We start from the raw sequence: 18,624 nt of genomic DNA on the forward strand, positions 1-18,624 counted from the left end.
TAAAGGGAGATGAAATAGTGCATTTCTATATCGCTAGATGGCTAACCCTAATCCCTCTTAACTCGTGTTGCTTCTGGAAGTCCAGAAGGTTAAAAGACCTGAAGAGAAAGAACTAAAACTTCCAAGCTCTATCCAAGGAAGTCTGGGAGCAACAATATCTCACTCAACAGATTGACTCTACTCCTTCTCATGCTCACTCTTATCATTATTCCACAATTGATATTGTCTTATTTGAAGATCTCTGGCGTTGGCTTTGATGTTTCACCACAAAAGATATCACAACGCCATCAATATCAGCCCAGGAATGTCTTTGTTGTACAGCGACGTGCACGTGACAGTGAGCAACACAGACCTCCAGCAGCAAACAAGTTTAAACTGGGACGGAGCAAATTCTCCTCGGGTGAATCACTTGTCTTTGGAGGAACACGTCGCTGTGAGGATCTGAAGCTCAGGTCTTAAAGGTCGTGAAACCGACCGTGAGATCTGTGACACATGAAGCATTAGTCTGATTCACAGGCCGAGACGTCACTAAAAGCATGTATAGATTTCAGGTCTCTCCGGGGAGGAGAGTGTTGTCATAGTCTGCTTTCCCCAAAATCAAGGTGTAGGTTTTCTAAAGACCTATAGCGTGATGTGTCCAAACGTGTAGAGGCTGTTCTCAATGTAGTCATGTGAATCTGGGCTTGTTGAAACATTTTTTTCCACCATATCCCAATTTATTCTTAATCTTATGACTGTTTAAAGCTTTCACAATCGACCGGAACCCGACCAGCCAGTGGATTGCAGCAGATACAGAGTGATGAGCAGCAAACAACTGATGTAATATAACAGGCATCTAAAACAGCAGAGAAAAGCCTCGTGGATGAGTTCTACCCCACCCCTGAACCTGACCTTTCCTGCTAGTAAAGGCAATATCCTGTGGTTGATCTTTTCGTCTCCCTCCACCAACACAAAACAGATGTGGAGCTCAAATCCTACACATAGTCCCCGGCGGGAGGAATCTACGCAATGTGGGTTTTTCTTGCCTTCGTCAATGAGCAGAAACTAACTCGGAGGCACAGAATCAACTTGCAGATTAAAGAGGAGTCCACCAATTTAGCATTGGCGCTCCTAAAACATTGTCGGGCTCATGGCACACACTTTCAGAAAAGGATTCAAGCTGATCCGGGAGAAGCAGAGATGTTCAGGTGATGCTTGTAGCAGCTGAAGTCTGTGGTCTCAAGCAGAGATGAGGAAACAGCTACAGAGGTCAGGAGAGCTCCGTCCCTCCGGAGCCACAAAGCCTTTCTACGATGTTTTTGATATATGACTTCATTCCTCTCTGAGATGACTCTGATGTGTAGAATAGGTGGAGTTGACTTTTAACATACAAGTAACAAACAGGAAGGCAGAGGCATCATTGTAGGACCAAATGATAAATTGAAGTGAATGAATAATTTGTCCATATGTCAGTTTGGACAAACCATCAACTGACTAGCCCCTTGAGTCAGAACCAGAAATAAGAAAGATATTCTGGAGAGTAGTTTCTTCTACTCTTGATTCTAAACAAGTTAGCTTTTTCAATAAACTATTCTCAATGTCTGTGGTTGGGAACGATTACCCTCCAGGTCAACGGTTTATGGCAGTCAGGCTAGAAAGGCCTATGTTAAGGCTGAGGAAGAGGAACTAGGCTAAATGCTAAGCTAAAGGCTAACCCCGTACCGACCAGCGCTCCTGAGTCTGCTCCTCGCCAACTCCCGGTCTCTTAAAAACAAGATGGACGAGAAAGAGAGCTGTAGCGTTGTGGTGTTTTCTTGGTGTGAGTCCTGCACTCGCTACATGTGTGTCATTACATGTGTGTGTGTGTGTGTTTTTAACTACTTCCAAAACAAAAGCACATGCTGTCTGGCCCTAGGTATTTACGACAGGTGACAGTGGAAACTCTAAAAGGCAAAGTTCCCTGTCGGACCTTTAATGATAATCCCTTCTCACAACTTAATGTAATGTGTTTGTTTTTTCTCGCTGGTGTATAACAGCTGAATGTGTGTGTCTGGTGTGTTAGTGTGTGTGTGTGTGTTAATGTCACAGCTGCCACCTGAGCCACACTGCACACTGCTGAGTGGAGCCGGCCTCCTCTGTGAAACATTTGGCCGGGGTCATTCGTCTTAAATGTGTTGTTAGCACTCGCTCTCAACTGCTTCAGCTGTCAATAACTTTGGCAACTACTTAAGTCAAACTGGCTTTGTGTGTGTGGTCCGGGTCTTACTGGTGTTGTGAGGACCTGAATCTGTTTGTACAGTCTTCAGATTCTTCACGATGTAAATCAGTACAAGATGAACACGTTTTGAGGTAAGGGTTCAGGTTTAGGTTGGAGTTACTGTTGGGTGCCTGGTAGTTATGGTCAAGGTTAAATATGGCAGATTATCCAGAGATTTAATGTTCGGCCAAATCAAAGTTGGCGTCTCCTTCTCTCACTGTGGTGGAGCTTCACAGAGCTGAGGGGAATTCACCGCTGCAGGAGAAGTGTTGTGATAGTTGTGCGTCGTACGAGCAGCTGCTGCCACTTCAGTGTCACATCTCAGGCCTTTGATGACGGGAGGAGGGTGTGAGTGTGTGTGTGTCTGTGTGTGTGTGTGTGTTCCTGGTGACCAATCAGTTGCAGCTGACACAGTACGTCACCAGGTGAGATCTCGTGGTGTCAATCGTAAATAACAACTGATCAGTTAGTCATCAGCAATAAACAGGACCCTCTGTCTAAAACACACTGGATGTCCCCTGGATGTAGAGAATTAGCTTTGACAGTAAAGTGTGTTTAAAGGTAGAAGGACAACGTGAGTCCAGCCAGTGATCACTGGTTTTAAAATGTCAATCGCACAATATCAACAGTGCTATTGTCTCTCTACAGACAGACGCATTTTAAATATTTCTGTTTTGACAGTTGTACTCCCTATGACAAGTAACACTGTTGTGTGTAAGATTCGTGACATGTCCCTTTAATTGTGTGTTCTGTACGTTGTGTCTGGGCAGAAAGTTGTTAATGTTAATGTTGAATAAATATGTGGCTCAAAATATAATAAGTCCAGAGCTGCATTATGACCAGGTCTTGATGACAAAGTGCTTTTGCCATTCACCCGTTCACACAGTGCAGGACGTCCTCTACCACACTCACACTCAGGATGAGGGAAGCTGGGATCGAGCTGACGGCCTTCTAGGACCTGGACAACCCGCTCTACCACCCGAGCCACAGCCGCCGCAGTAATTGCTACTTTCCTGCTTAAAAAAGCATGAAGTCTATCCCGTTGACGTGTACGTAGATCTGCTGTCTTCACCAACATTTTCCTGTCCTGGAATCCTTCTCTCCAACATGACCAACGGCTGAGTTCACTGCTGAGTTCACCCTGAGAGCAGCCTGACACTGGGGAAGACTCGCATGGGAAACAACCGAGTGCTGGGACGGCCCTGCACGTAACCAGCGCTCGGTTTTTCATCCCACTTTCTCTCTAATGAGCTGATTACAAAACATGAGCAAACCTCAGCTTGGCCTGGAGCCATGAGAGAGAGACACAGAGAGAGAGGGAGAGAGGGAGAGGTAGAGGAGATGATGGCAGCCGCGTGATGGCATGTTGTGAGGGCGGAGGGAGAGGTTCCAGAGCTGGTTGCTAAAGACAACCACATGTCTCTATATCCAAGCTCACTCTGCCTCTTGTCTCCAGCTTCGATCTGAGCGGAGACTGTGGCCTGGCACCGAGTCAGCTCCGGTCGGAGTCTAATATCTCCCATCATATGGAAACGTGAAGGGGGAAAGAGGAGTCCCACCCGCCCTGCCCTCCAGGCTGAGTCGACTCTGCAGCTATGGGAGGGCCGAGTGTAAATCATAACTTACAAACTCCTCGCCCTCCCCCCCCGCCCACCCTTCCCGACGTGAACCCCGGAGTTAGCAGCACAAACAAATCCCACTCCTCCTCCTCCTCCTCCTGGTTCCTTCTCTGTGTGTTGGCTCTGGAGTTTGTTGTCAGTGGCCTCGGCGTAGACCCCAATCTCTGCCTCTGCATCAGATTAGGGCCTCGGGGCAAACAGTTCAGACAATACACCATTGTCTGCGGGGTTCTGTGTCGGTCTGTCTCAATGGCTCGGGCACATAGAGATGCTTGTTGGGTGTTTGGAGAGGAAGTGATAATGATACAGTGGAGGGGAAATCGTGATCTGTTCCCCTCTTGCACTTCTAATAGTGGTAAGGGCTTATCATCTTTTTTACACCACCAGCTGGCAGGAGGGTTATTTACCACCAGGGGTGCAGGCAGGAGCCAGGTCACATGACACCACATGGGCCTCAAATAACAACTTATCATCATTCACATCATCTGCAGCGATGTCTTAAAATGACCTTTTCGGCCCAAACTGTGCTAGAGAAACAACAGAACTCCTGAATGAGAACAAGACGCAGGTTTAGGTGATTATGTGAAATTGAGGATCCCTCACCAGCAGTTAGAAACAGTGACCACACCAGACAGGGTTCAAGTTACAAAGATCTCAAAGCTAAATCAGAAAGAAGGGATCAAGTTATCACATCTGAGATATATCAGCTAACACATTTACACACAATTTAGCATTGTACTACCTCCTTTGAAAAAGACAGAGGATCAAATATCGATGAATCAGGACCAGACTAATCTCCCTTGTTTTATTACCCACGATGCAACTTCGTGTCAAAGACAGAGATCTGGTAACTTTATCTGCGTCTAACTCTGCACTCACAGATTTTTGCATTTTTAAACTTGTTGTTTTCGGCACCGAATGATGGAAGTTACCCGAAATCTATCAGCTTTCATGGAGCTCCCCCTATTTCTTTACATTTTCAGTAAAGTATAAACCTCTCTTTTCTCATCTCCCACCTTACTGTGCTGGTTTCTTTACTAATTCAAAAAAAAGAATATAAAATAGTTTTTATCTAAGCATATTATGTCATTTAATGTAATCTGCATTTGATGTAAAACACAACAATAGTATCTTAAGTTAAAAATTGAGCCTCAATGATGAGCTGCTAACGTATGAGGCTGAAAAGATCAACTCAGTCACTTTCCATTGTCCCGGGAGTTTATCTTGTGTTGAGATAATGAAATCATTCTCCCCCTCCCCCTCCCCCTCCCACAAGGAGGCGACCTCCTGTGACCTGGGCAGGACACACACAGGAGAGCTGGGCCTCCACTGCTCTGTTGGACAATGATGATGTTACCGGTGAAGCGCTTTCGGGAGAGAGAGCGGGTTTCCGATGAGTCAGGGTGAGAAGAGAGCGTGACGGGAAGAACTTTGCACCGAGCGAGTGATGACACATCGTGCATCACACCGGGTTCAGTGTATATACACCAGTGGATGTGTTGAGGTCTCCCTGTCTGTGTGGAGATAATGGAGCCGGCTGTGGTCTGATGTTTGTTCTCCCGCTGCAGTTTAAGAATAACAGAGCCGAAAGGAAGAGGAACAGGGTTATTAGACCTGGGAAATAAGAGTTTTCCAGAGAAAAACCTGTTTCTGAAACAATCACATTTGAGTCCCTGGTTTGGATGAAGAGGTGGTGGTGGGGGGGGCTCTGGTGACTGATGATCCCAATTGGCCGGTAATGAGCTTGTCAGTTATTTTACCATGCAGCCCCTTAAAGCAGCTTGTTAAACACACATCAGCCTCCACCAGCGGGTGAGTGTTCCGAGGCCAGACGACCTCGGGTTTTGTGCCGGGAGTCTGAGTGTCCACTCGTAGCTGCTCGGGTGTAAAGATAGAGAAGCACCGGGGGGGGGGGGTGTGGGGTGTGGGGGGGTGAAACAGTGCAAACCTCACCCTCCACTCTCTCTCTCTCTGTCGGCGGAGAGGATGTGAGTGTATTTAACCTCGCACACTTGAGGGAGAATGAAACAACAGAGGTTTGGACCGGCTGGGACCGTCCTGTGCTGCCCCCCCCCCCCCCCCCCCCCCCCCCGATGAAAAGCAAAGGATCCAGTGAAGGGCTCTACAGATGAGTGAAAGAGAACATCTCTCTCTCTCTCTCTCTCTCTCTCTTTCTCTCGTTCTGCCACTTCTCCTGCCTCCTGAAGTGTGGACTGTCAGCGATGGTGGAATCGTTCAACACGTGGCTCCAGGCCTCACACAGAAGTAGTCGGATTACTTTTAAAAACCAATGAAACATGAATTAAACCAGTTTTAAATCATCTAAATAATTGTTAAACGTCTCTCTTGTCTTGCAGTTCTGACACAATGAGTAGTGTCGAGTCCACACACACATCCTGCTCTATAACAACTGTGTTCTCATTTAAACTACATCTCCTAAATGTGTGTGTTTGTTTGTTTGTCCTTAAAGACACAAAAACTTCTCCAGAAAGTTAGTTTCCTGTTTCCTGTGCCATAAAAAAAAGAGCTAAAAAACACAAGATGCTCTTGACTGAACTGAAGGAGAAATCTACAGTTTTAGATTTTAAAACAATTATTATAGATAAGGTGTTGGAGTCAGTCCCTCAGGATTCTGATCCCATCGTGAGATCAAACATCGATCTGGTGCGTATCTCTGACGACAAAGTAGTTTAAGTCTATGTTATTCAATGTCGTTTTAATAATATAAATACAAAAATAGGTATTTATTTGGTAACTTCGAAGTGAAGCAATGTTTAAGTCTTGTTGCCTCACAAGAAAGAATGATTTAGTATTTTCCACACAGGGAAATAAACAGCTAATTAATTAAACACTGGTGCCGGCAGGGTGTCAGCACATAATGTGTAAGTAAGGGGTCAGATATTGTATTTTATTTTGTTAATTTATTTTAAAATGAGGATTCCTTCTTATCCTCATACAGATGTTCAGGTCAGAGGCTCTGGAGTTTCTCAGGCCTCCTAAAACCCTCCAGAGTCCAGATGAGCCTCTGGAGGACTCACCTACCAAATGGGCCAAACTTCAGGAGCACCCGGAGAACAGTGGAGTCGAGTCTTTACACTCAGGCTAAATGTTAATGTACAGAAGTGTTTTCCAGTGGAGCAGCAGCGTGTGAAGCCGTGACCTCTGACCTGCAGCTCGTTCAGCAGCAGGTCAGAGGTTTACACGCTGCTTCAGGGGAGAAGAGCAGCAGCTCCTCTTCATCCACAGCCACTAAACTCCAGTGCAAACATCTTAGAACCAGTGAGGCTCCCAGTAGGCCTCCACCACACCACACCACACCACCCCACACCACACCACCCCACCCGGAGGTGACAGGCGGCTGAATGGTTCCACTGGTTTCGCTGCTGTGTCTTCACTCAGAGAAACCAGATTCCAGTCGGAGTTCTCGCTCTTTCTTCCTCCTCTCTTAACTTTTGAGTTTACTCAGCAGGAGTGGGTTGGTTGTGGTGGAGGAGGAAGAGAAGGAGGTGGAGGAGGAGGGGATGGTGGTGGTGGTGGTGGTGGTGGGGTGCTCCCCCCCCCCTTCTCTTCCTCAGTCACTCAGACCTCACCCTCCTCACCCTCCTCTCTGTCCCTGTACGCTAGACTTCATCGGTATTTGCTTTAACCCCCCCCCCCACACACACACACACACTCCCACCTCCTCTCCTCCTCCTTGGCCTATACCCCTCCAACACACACACACACACACACACACACACACACACACACACACACACACACACACACACACTAGGTCACTCCTTTTCCAGTATTTGACTCATTAAAACTTGCTGCAGATTTTCCAGAAACGAGGCAGAACTCCAGTGGATCGATACGTCGGGGGGGCCTGGTCTCCGAGGCGATGCACCGGTGGGGGGGGGGGGGGTTGGAGATGAAAGTGACACGGCCACTGAGGGGTCTCTGAACGCCGCCGAGCCCCCCGAGCTGAGGCTGAATGAGCTGAATGGGCTCATCCATTCTTCCCTCCTTTCTCTCTCCCTCGGCCCGGACTGTTCATTCCTCACAATGGAGCAAACGCACTAAAACTTTCTTCCCTTTTTCTTTTTGTGTCTCATGCAAATGGCCTGAGCTCTGCATGCTGTGGGTTTGTCATCATGTGAAGAGGAAAACACACACACACACACATGTATCCGTAGACTCACTTAAACTGTTACTGCTGTTTAGAAACTTAGAAACATACATTCCTCTTGCTTTTTGCATTTTGCATTTCACTTTTTACTTCACTTTTTTATATCTTTTATATAGATATGTTTATGTCTAAATAAATGCTACCTTGTATACATATTAGAAAAAGTGAGTAAATAAGAAGTAAATAGTGAGTAAATATATATTGTTTTTCATTATTATTATTGTTTTTTCTTATGTGTGGTGTATTTATTGTGTTTTTATGTTTCTATGCACCAATAACCAGAGCAAATTCCATGTAGGTGTAATAAATACCTTCTGATTCTGATTCTGATTCTGAATTGAACCCCAACGATTTTCAAACTTTTCCACGTGCAAAAAAACAATCGTCCAAGGATCCACTTGGGTTTAAAATGTGAATTACATGCAAGCAAACACACAGTTTTGTTGTTTTTAATTCGGATGTGGGTCAGAACAAACTCTGGGTTCCTCGTGAGTCTGCACAGCGAGTTTGGGGATCCAGGGGGGGGTGGGGGGAAGAGCCAACAGCAAATCTATCTGGTTAAGGGCCCCACAAAAGGCGTCAAGTGTTTGTTGACTGCTCAGGCTGCAGAGCAAATAGTCAACTTTTGAATCTTTGATCAATAAGTACACATGTCACCGGGGAGTGGGGGGGGGCTGACACTCCACAGGTTGTGTTCTCTGCTTATAGTGGCATTAAGAGATTAAAAAGTAAAGTGCTCTAAAAGTGAGAAGAGAGAGTGTGTTTGTGTTTGTGTGTGTGTGTGTGTTTGTGATTGTTTTTCATTAAGTGTGAAAACAGAAGAAATGTGTTTTTGTGGATTTGCAGAGTTGTTTTTAATCTTTTTCTCATCTTTGATTTAACAATGAATTTCACCAACTTTTCATTTTCTGTTGACTTCAGGAAAACACTAGAATTCAGTTTGTGTTAAAGTGTTGAAAGACGAGTGTGTGTGTGTTTGTGATTGTGATTGTTTTTCATTAAGTGTGAAAATAGAAGAAAGGTCGTTTCCTTGATGTTGGGAATGAACTCCTGGATTTGCAGAGTCGTTTTAAATCTCATCTTTGATTTAACAATGAAATTTCAACAACTTTTCATTTTCTGTTGACTTCAGAGGAAAACACTAGAATACAGTTTGTGTTAAAGTGTTGAAAGACGTGTGTGTGTGTGTGTGTGTGTGTGTGTTTGTGTGTGTGTTTTGGGGGGGTGGTTGGCGCCGAGCTTTCCGATCACATCTCTTTCCCGTATGGATCAAGTTGCAGGACAAGAATTTTTTGGATTCCTCTGTCAGATAAGTTCAAAGTGCAAATGAGATGTGCTGCTGCCCGGAGCCCGGAGCAAGGCAGCAGGAGAGTGTGTGTGAGCACAGAAAACACACAAACATCATGAAATCAACTTCATCCCCAGACTCACACATCACCAACACACACACACACACACGTCCTCACCTTGTGTCTCTGTCCTCTCCCGTCTGTCCTCCGCAGCTCGTCCACTTATTTGTCCCGAGTAAGAAAAAAGAGAGAGAGAACTTCGCCCTGGAGGAGTCGGGTTCCCGGATCCTACCACGACACACGCACGACACGCACGACACGCACACAAGCGTCTCTGGACCTGACGCGGAACTCCATGAAAAAACTTTTTCTATTTCTTTTGTTTTTGTTATAAAAACACGCAAAGTTTGCAGAGAAAGAGGGAGAGAGAGAGAGAGAGAGAGAGAGAGAGTCTAAGTCGAGTCTAACTTTTTCTTACAATCCATCTTCTTCTTCTTCTTGCGCACGCTTCTTTTGCAAGCGCGTCCTCAGCAAACTAACATGATGCGTTAAAAACAAAAAGCAACAAAATAACAAAATCTTCTTCTTCTTCTTCTTCTTCTCTGGAGTAGAAAGTTGTAGGAGTCGCAGCGGGTTCGGCTTCACTCGGCAGTTTGTTGCAGAGACATGCGGTGGCTGTTGAGATCCTCAAGCTGCCGATCTGTTTTCAATCCCCCCCCTCTCCTCCTCCTCTTCTTTCTCTTTCTCCCCCTCACCTCCTCCTCCTCCTCCTCTCTCTCACCCCCCCTCGCTCCCTGGTGAGTTGGGCCATTTGCTGCACCAGATGGGAAGGGCTAACTCGATCCAGCAGTTTGGGAGAGGGCAGGAAAAAAAAAAAGTTAAGATAAAGTTTCATTTACTGTTCGATTCTCCACGGGCTGCACGCTGGTGCTCGGGCCGGCTGCAGGAGTTTTTATTTATTTAAATGTGACCGTTATATGAAGTTCCTTTACTGTTAGAAAACCAGAGCTTTTTACATGTTCCAGTGTTTCTTGGGATTCAAGATTCAAGATTCAAGATTTGTATTGTCAAATGAACAGAGATAACATGAAGTAGTCACTGTCAATGAAATGCTTGGGTCACACAATGAATAAAAAAGAATAAAATAGAATAACAATGAGATAGAATATCAAAAATTTAGAATAGAAAATAAGTGTGGGTGGACTGGGAATCAAGACTCTGATTCTGCAACTAAAACCAAAGTTACGTGCACCAACAAATGCATCTGAAGCCTGTAGTTACAGTCGAGGCTTTGATGATGATTTAAACAAAAAAGAAAGAGACACAACAATCTTCATAATTCACATAAACTAACCCTGGGGTGTGCAGGATAGTAATTTAGAAGGAAAGTAAAGGGAGGATGGATTCAGATTTCTGGGGTAAAAGTGGCAAAAAGTGGTAGAAGTATATTCAGCTAAATGAGCTGACAGTGTTAAAAATATGTTTTATATTTAGAATTCTTAATGTGCAACGTCTAACCAGTAACTACAGGCCTGTTTGCAATATGAATATAATAGAAAATGTATCTTCCAGTTTGTACTTATGTGTTTACTTGAACATATTCCACACGACAACATGCAACTCAGGCTCGGTTTAAATGTTTTTAAACACTTAAGACGTATCTATAACTACGTAGTTTATCTTTGGTTGTGTGTTTGTACTTGTTTCTCTTGGCTGGACACTACACAACCCAGGCAGTGCTCAGCTTGATAGTGTGTTTTATCAAATGTAGTATAGTTGTCCAGGTACTACGCACTGAGTTTGTTATCAATGAATGTGAGTGGCTGTTTGCAGTGTGGTTTGATATGCATTATGATAAGAGCACACTATTATTCATTCACAAACACCTCAGGTTTCTAACCGGTGATGCATGTTCCAAAGAAATGACTGAACAGTTAAATTCCTTTAACCAAAATAATGAAAGTAAAACTAATTTAGGTTTCTCTTTGAGTGAATTTTCATTTTTTTCCTACTGACTTCTTATTTTATTTTCTATTTGATTTTACTGGCATAACTGACAAAGCCTTCCTCATTTCAGAATTGAACTTTAAGTTTGAAGGTGTGTGATGTTCGCTATACATTTAAAAAATGTGTACATAGTATTGAATAGTTTCGCGTTGTGTAGGTGGTCTTCTTATTATTGACACAACAAAGCATTGTGTTTTATGAACTCCTACAAAACAAGAGCACAACTACGATATTCACCCAAAACACAAAAAAAAAACACGGTCACGAATACAAGGTCCCAAGAGGCAGTTCAACATCTGAAACCTTCAAGTCTTTGTTGGCGGGTGAGAGGCTCCACAGCAGAGAGGTGGAGAGGGGATGAAAAGAGCCCGAGTCTCTGAATGATGCTCGGGCCTGGCTGTGCTGCTGCCACCTATTGTCTCTCTCTCTCCATTTGCATCATGCCTGAGTGGCTCTTCTCAGCTCCGGCCTGTGCACATGAGCGGCCTCCAGCTCCCGGAGCCTCTGGGCCTGAGCTCGGCCTCACACAGGGTGAATGGTGGAGTCAGGATCACTGGCCCTCTCTCTCTTTCTCTCTCTCTCTCTCTCTCTCTCTCTCTCTCTCTCTCTCTCTCTCCCGTGCTGCTATGCTCCTACAAGCAGGAATTTTAATGAGCTGGCCGAGCTTTTCTGATTGCAATAATAGAGGAATGTCACCGCAAAGTACTGACAGCAAAGCTGCCGGGGAGAGAATCAAAGAGGGAGGAGGAGGAGGAGGGAGGAGGAGGAGAAGGAATAAAGATGGAGAGGCGAGGAGAAGAGATGAGGATCACAGGAGATTATAAGATTATAGTTTGATCATATTACCTCATACATTCCTCAGTGGTAACATCTGCAGCTTGTGATTTCAGACTGTTTATGGGAATTTATCAGCCACGTTAGCAGATAATCTGAAACTAATTCTGAAGTGATCTTGTGTTAAAACATCCCGATAACAATCAGGCGATTCATGATCTTATAAAAACTTTGCGTAGTTTTCATCTGATACCGGTTATGCATAGATTAGTGATCATTTTATTATATATTCCTTCTGTCATGTTCATATGGTGCACATTTGAAATTAATCTGTGCCTAATTTATCAGTGAAATGTTTAGATTTTTTAAACTATATCTATTCATAAATCGATAATAACAATACTTTTGTTCTAAATTAATTATACTTAAGTTCCAGTGTTTAATGAAAAATAGGTCAGTGATGGAAAACTTTGATGTGCACATGGGATTGAATGTTTTTCCATCCAAGAAATTATACAAACATATTTTCAGATAAAAGGCGACTGATTTGTTTCCATGTAAAACTATAAAATTCTTGTAATACTGCAACACAGATTCCACTAAAGTGACATGAACACAACAAATAAAAACCGTGGCAATCTATTTGTTATTAGATGAAATATGAAGAAGCCTTGTTCTGATCAGTGTGGCAACACATGAGGCTTTCAGAGTCAAATCCTCCACCTGAGACCAGAACCACTGTCGTCACATCCGCTTGTGGAGTGAATGAGGTAAGTGAGGTGAGGGAGGTGAGGGAGGGAGGGAGCACAGAGGAGACCTTGTCCTCTTATCTGCTCGTCAATGAGCTCTATTCACTCCATCTCTCTCTGTGGTTTCCTCAGGGCAGCAGACGGCTTCACCTCCACCTGCGTCTCCCAGCAGCCGGGACTGGGTTCAGGCTGGAGACACATGTGAGGATCAGTGTTAAAACCAGTGAGTGTAGTGGGATCTGTCAGACTTACAACAACAATAAAGAAATACATCTTAAATGTGGAAAAAGCAATAAAATCAGTACATATTATTGTTATTATAATTAAAAGAAGACTTTATATAACACGTTTCAAAACAAAGTTCAAAAGTGCTATACAAGAAGAAAGCAATTAGAGAACAACTTGATTTATGAGAAATTATTGATCAAAAGTAAACTAAAATAATTGAAATAATCAGATATTGGTTAAGATCATAAGCAGACACAAACGCATTAAAAGAAAAGTTGTATTTGAGCGTGATTAAAAAGAGGATAAGCAGCATTTTGGATGAACTAACATAAAAGTAAACGTCACTGACTCAGACTATAGAATGAGCTACATTAGTCTAAACATGAGAAATTAAAAGCATGTATAACAATCTTAAGATAACTCCTGGATAAAACTGAGCTGATTGGACAACTGTAATAACATGGTTATTATAGTGAGAATACACAGAGTTTTTATTTCTTAATAACTTAAGATGTAAGCAATGTAAAATAATAATTAAACAATGTAAAAGATGTAACTCTCTAATGTTATTAGTGAGATTTCTTTAACAAGCGACCTCTTCAGCTCTAAATTAGAACAGTCAGTTACTTTAAAGAGCCGCAGTGACGCTATTTCTTGATAAATGCTGCCCTCTATTTGTCATTTATAGTATTACAGTTTGATGGACATTAAAGGTTCAATCTGTAAATTTTCTCTCATCATTAAAACTACACACTGACTATTTGTAGAGTTTCCCTCTTCATTAAAAACGTGAATTTCTCAACTGATCCTAAAGTAAAAATATATCTACTGCTGTGATTAGAGCACAAGCACAAGCACACACACACACACACACACACACACACACACACACACACACACACACACACACACACACACACACACACACACACACACACACAATAATATAATAATAATCATTATCAAAAAGTGGTACTTATATGGAGGTGTAGTATTGTCATTAGCATTAACCGCGCAGCAATTAAAGCAGCACCAACATTACTATTTAAAATAATAACCACTAAATGACTTTAGTACAAACAAAAGTACAGGAAATAGATAGTATAGTTGCTTTTCCAGTCATATCTTGTGATGAGAGATGTATTGGTTTGAACTGGGGTGAATCAGATCCAGCTTCAGTGGAGCACGATGGCAGAATGAGCCACATGTTGTTCAGTTCCCAAGATGGAGTCATGAGTAAAGCTGAAAGTGAAAGAGCAGCATCTGACCCCTGGAGTCCGGGGACATTTGTCCTCCGGGTGTCTCGACCACAGCAGTGAGAGCTGTGAGTGTTTTGTTGTGACAGAGTTTGTCCTGCACTCGGAGGCCTGCAGTTAGGTGCCTGACCAGACATTTGCTCCGGCTCCACTTTGGGAATCTTCTTTACCAGCATTTCTCAAAGTGTCCATCACAAAGGAGCATCCGTCCGGAGGTCCGACAGCTAGGGGAATAGCCCTATAAACCCAATGGACCTGTCTCAGTGGCCACTTCCTTGCCCTGGGTGGTAAATCACAGTGTTTGTTCCAAGGGAGGTTTACGTTGTTTGTGCACAATCTGCAACACCACTTCAAAGCTGTGGGAGGGGACCCGAGAGGGGGGGAGGGAGGTGAGGGAGGGTGTTGTCCCCCTTTCCTAGTGACTCACGGTCAACCTCAAAGGACTTGGGTCTGTGACATCCGGTCCGGGGCGTTTTTGTTGGCTGAGCCGGGAGATGAGGTCAACATGTTGTCACTGTGGAGGCCTGGAGAGTTCAGCAGGTGGGAACTCGTCATCTCTCAGATTCAAGGCCTTGATCTGTAATTTCCCTTTCTTCTACAGGAACAATTACAAGGCTGCTGGTCCGTGCTGTGACTTTCTCTCTGGGGTTTTCCTTCATCTCCCCTGTGAGCACCATGAGAACACACTACAGGCTCTGACCCAGGCCTGGTGTCCTGACCACAGCAGACAAACCCTCACCGCAGCCGGAGTGAGCTGGCAGCACGGCCGGCCACAAGCAGCCTATCTGCTCTGACTCACGAGCCCGTCTGGCTCGCCAAGTCACGGTATTGTGTGACACGGTGCACATGGAAGAGCATCAGACGTCCACACACCCGCACCACTAATCACACAGTCTCTCCCAGGGGAGGAATCGGTGAGGGGGGGGTGCTGTGATGTCTCCAAATGATCCAGTTAAAAGTTTCCCCTGCTGTTACGGTGAAATCTCACATTAGAGAAAGGTTTACAGCTGGAGCCAGTGTTTTATTTTATAGACGTAATAAATGTGCTTTTAGTGTGTGTGTGTGTGTGTGTGTGAGTGTGTGTGTGCAGAGTTTTGGAGTCTCACTAAGTCCTGATCAGGGGGCATTACCTGTAATGACCACCAGGAGGTACTGGTGATCTATTTTTGCCAGTGGTCCCAACAACGTGTAAAAAAAAACATGAATTGAGATTCTTGACTGTGTTGTGTTGGTATTCTATAGATGTTAGTGCCGATAAATACATCATATGCTCATTGTGTCTTCGTGACACAGACCAACAACATCTTCCTTCCAGAAAGAGAGAGAGAGAGAGAACAGGGGGATGACTTACAGCTGATGTCCCAAAAAGACAATAACATTGTTATATATAGATATATTCACCCATAAGCTATAGATGTGCCCCGGTGTCTTGTATGAGGTCGATTTAAACGCTACAAGATGTATAATGTGATGCAATATCATAGCATAGCATCAGAAAACACACGTTCAGTCACACCTCAACAATATGGAATCTCAATAACTGAAAAGAAATGTAAAATGATTGAAAAAAGATGGAATTTGTCTCAAAGAGACAAAACCCAGCCTGGGTATATTGCTGTATATAGCTGGAGTGTGGGTGGGAGTTATCTGTGTCCAGGGGCTCATTCTCTCATAATCTGTCCATGGTCTAATTGCTTTTTATTTCCAAACAAGACCATAATTAATTATTGATAAAAATCTCCTGACTTGCAGTAAACTTGGTGCCCGGAGGAATCCAGAGAAACACCAGCGTGGTCCCGAAGCCACACGCCTCCTCACCGTGACTCTGAAATACATCTGGATAATGAATGAGCCCTTTTGTCACATCCAGGCAGATAACAATCACAAGAGGGAATTTTTTTTAATTTGATTAGGGGCTTTTATTGGGACCGTCTTTAGCAGGATTACTGAAACATCTAGAGATGGAGATAAGACACTTCTAACAGACACGCTCATTGTGAAGTACAGAGTGCAGCAGGTTGGGCGATGGCTGAGGGACCTCCCAGAGATCTCCTCAGTGATCTACGGGTTCGATACCAGGCAGCGAGAAGAAAGATCTCCACGTCTCCACCTGAGGCCATCGCAGACACATCCGCTCTTAGATTTCGATTTTCTGCGGTGGCTGTTCCTGACAGTGGAGCAGGAAAGCGTCTTGGTTGGTCTAAATTACAACATCCTGTTTGTTGCTCATTGACTGGAACAATCTGTTTGAAATTATACCAACCACTTCGCCCACATTAACACAATTAACTTATCAGCTGACTGCTCTCCGATGCTTCATGCTGGATTTCCGAGAAGCTGCACACGGAGGCGATGTGAGGAGCCTTCAAACTCGTTTCTCCAGGTGACAGCTGCTATTGTTCGCTGCTCCATTGTCTCGGGAACCCGCTCATCGCTGATGGACTGTATGAAAGCACCTCTCATGGCCCTGGGACTGCTGCGGCAGAAAGGTGAGATGACGGGCATGCGTCAAAGCTGCTGATGTGGAGATAAAAGCCTGGCGACTGTGTGCGTCACTCTCTTGTCATGGCACTTTGAATACTATCAGCTCTCTTTCATGCCCAAACACGGAGGGCCGGTTTGAGGAACCCCAGGGAAGGATCAGGCCCAAATATGCAGGCCAGATCCAGATACACATCGCTGGGTTGGGCCTTGGAGAATAAAAGGCCGGCAGATGAGGGGAAAGGAATAAACTGCCCCTCATCTCTTCATCTCCTGCCCATGGTTCTGTCTTTTCGAGGTTTTCTTTCTGTAACTCTTTCGGTTCCGTGTGTACGTGATGTGTCTTCTTTTTCAGCCTGCAACTAACAACTATTTGTCTTAGTTCATTGTTTATTCTATATGATGTCAAAGGATCATGGAGTCCTACTGGCCTGAGGGTTTTAGGACGCTAACCATGTAGTTCCTATGTCCAGTTTAAATCAAACTGAGGATTGTCATTCCTCATATTTGATGAAGATAAAAACTGCCTGGAAAATCTTCCCAGTTACAAGTTTCCTGAGAGTATGTCCTCGGTTTGATTGTTTTGTGTTATAGTGAATGAGAAATACATCCAAGTTCATACAAGTTCCCATATGTGAGAAACTTAAAGTGACATTTATTTGTATTCTACCATAAAATTGAATGAATATATTTCTATTTGAATTGGTCAGTAGACTTATTGTTCAAGCTATACAGTGAAAGTGAAATGTCACAGTTAGATGTTTCACATGATAAAAATAAGAGAACATTGAATTATGAGCCATGTCAGCGTATGATTCATTTTATACATTATTAGAGCGCTTTCTTGTATATTTAATGTATTTTAATGCTGTAGCTGGTCCAGGTGGAGCTGGTTAGAGGTAAAACCTGCACACACACCAGGTCTGTAAATGTAATACGTGAACTTTATTCCATGGATTGCATCACTTTGGAGTTTAGCATTAAAACATGGATGTTTAATCTGGAACATCAAAGTGAGTTCCTGTAGTTCTGAGGGCTTTCAGGCACCTGTCCACCCGGCGTTACCTCAACACTGAGCAGACGTACGAGATCAAGGCCGCTCTCCCCTGACATGCCTTCCTCTTTCTGTTTTCATTACAGTCGGCCTGTGATGTATTACACAGTCACCTCGGGCCTGGCCAGCTCCATGCTTCGTCTCAGGCCAAAGATCTGGCTATGACCAAAGTGTCTGAGAAGCTGGAACCCTGAGACAGACCTAGAAACTCTGCGTGTCGTGGTCTCCAGAGGATCTACCCTCTCAGATAGGATTCAGGCTTTACTTAAGTGCAACCAAAGCTTATGCTGGGGATAGATGGATATATATTCATATGTGCCACATCTGAGAACTTTGATTATTCAGGGGGAATCTCACAAGAGAAAAAAGTTTAGAAGTGGGGGAGTTCCCCTGCAGCTTCTTGCTTTTGTTGTCGTCTCCCGCCGCAGCTTTTGGGGGATTCAGCGAAGGGGCTTTGATCTCCCATTAGACGAGCTCGTAAGTGACAGGCCGATGGTGCTGGTGGGGTTGGGGGGGGGCGTTCGGTACAGACAGGTGAGTGATGATCTCAGCCACATGAACGACGATGAAAGACAACAAACCCTTTGCCTTGTCAACAGCCTCAGACCTACTGTAAAAACACCTTTTAGACCCACGAGGAGAAACAAGTGGGATTTCCTTCAGGAGTGCACTTAGAACCTCCTGAGGCCAGGACCCGGGGGGGGGGTGGGGGGGTGGGTGGAGACACACACAACTTAACTAATGTTGTTTGGGAAACTTA

This window comes from Limanda limanda, chromosome 16, assembly GCF_963576545.1.
Source record: "Limanda limanda chromosome 16, fLimLim1.1, whole genome shotgun sequence".
Taxonomy (NCBI): Eukaryota; Metazoa; Chordata; class Actinopteri; order Pleuronectiformes; family Pleuronectidae; genus Limanda; species Limanda limanda.